This window comes from Brassica oleracea, chromosome C9, assembly GCF_000695525.1.
Source record: "Brassica oleracea var. oleracea cultivar TO1000 chromosome C9, BOL, whole genome shotgun sequence".
NCBI classification, from domain to species: domain Eukaryota; kingdom Viridiplantae; phylum Streptophyta; class Magnoliopsida; order Brassicales; family Brassicaceae; genus Brassica; species Brassica oleracea.
Genome location: NC_027756.1, coordinates 53004319 through 53005289, shown reverse-complemented (window position 1 = coordinate 53005289; position 971 = coordinate 53004319).

Here is a 971-nt window from a genome sequence, read left to right as displayed (position 1 = left end):
TGATTAGTCCACCAATTTATGGAGTATTGTGAGTTTTACTAAATTAATTCATAAAAAATTAAAACGATGCCCAAGTACCATGAAATATAGTTTAATATACATTAATACAAATGTAGAATGTGTTTAGAAATTTTAAAACAACACTAAAGATCATATGGTTCAATCTATAGAGCATTTACAGAAAAACTTAATATTTTACAAAAATATAATTAATGCAAGTTTATGTTTATATGCTTAGGTAAATAAATCATGCACTTTTATATTATTTTGACTATAATCTCAGAATATTAATTGAAAGATTTTCTTTAGAAAACTATAATTAACACAAGTTTATGTTTTTATGTAGATTGATATGCTTAGGTAAATGAATCATGCACTTTTATATTATTTTGACTATAATCTCAGAATATTAATTGAAAGATTTTCTTACAAAACTATAAATAATGCAAGTTTATGTTTATATGCTTAGGTAAATCAATCATACACTTTTATATTATTTTGACTATAATCTCAGAATATTAATTGAAAGATTTTCTTACAAAACTATAAATAATGCAAGTTTATGTTTATATGCTTAGGTAAATCAATCATACACTTTTATATTATTTTGACTATAATCTCAGAAAATTAATTGAAAGATTTTCCTTACAAAATATAATTAATGCAAGTTTATGTTTATATGCTTAGGTAAATGAATCATGCACTTTTATATTATTTTGACTATAATGTCAGAAAATTAATTGAAAAATTTTCTTACAAAAATATAAATAATGCAAGTTTATGTTTATATGTTTAGGTAAATGAATCATGCACTTTTATATTATTTTGACTATAATCTCATAAAATTAATTGAAAGATTTTCTTACGAAAATATAATTAATGCAAATTTATGTTTATATGCTTAGGTAAATGAACCATGCACTTTTATATTATTTTGACTATAATCTCAGAAAATTAATTGAAAGATTTTC